The sequence below is a fragment of the Egretta garzetta genome, unplaced genomic scaffold (assembly GCF_000687185.1).
Source record: "Egretta garzetta isolate BGI_Z169 unplaced genomic scaffold, ASM68718v1 scaffold145, whole genome shotgun sequence".
In the NCBI taxonomy this organism is placed as follows: domain Eukaryota; kingdom Metazoa; phylum Chordata; class Aves; order Pelecaniformes; family Ardeidae; genus Egretta; species Egretta garzetta.
In genome coordinates this window covers 1,488,228-1,488,456 of record NW_009259687.1, presented here as the reverse complement: position 1 = coordinate 1,488,456, position 229 = coordinate 1,488,228, and the positions used below count along the sequence as shown (strand labels likewise).

The window sequence follows — 229 nt, the reverse complement described above, 5'->3', positions numbered from 1 at the left end:
CAGGCAGGAACCACCCCAGCCCATGCCAAACCAGGCATCCCCTTCCCCACCAACACAGATATTTCCAGCACCAGAGTGGTTCATTGGCTTTGCTTTCCCTGGAAAAACCCCACAGACAGAGAGCTGGCAAAGCGGATGGGATGCATCCTGCCCACTCCCACCCATGCGCTGCAGCGGGTGCTGCAGATGCCCGACACAACCGGACCCCGACACAGCCCGCAAAACTGGG

The 229-nt window shown here is 60.3% G+C and overlaps 1 protein-coding gene across 1 annotated transcript in view; it reads right to left on the bottom strand.

Moving 5' to 3' along the window:
* The window catches only part of PTCH2 (patched 2), a 39,585-nt gene that overhangs the window by 9,636 nt on the left and 29,720 nt on the right, over positions 1-229 (bottom strand). The window lies entirely within an intron of this gene.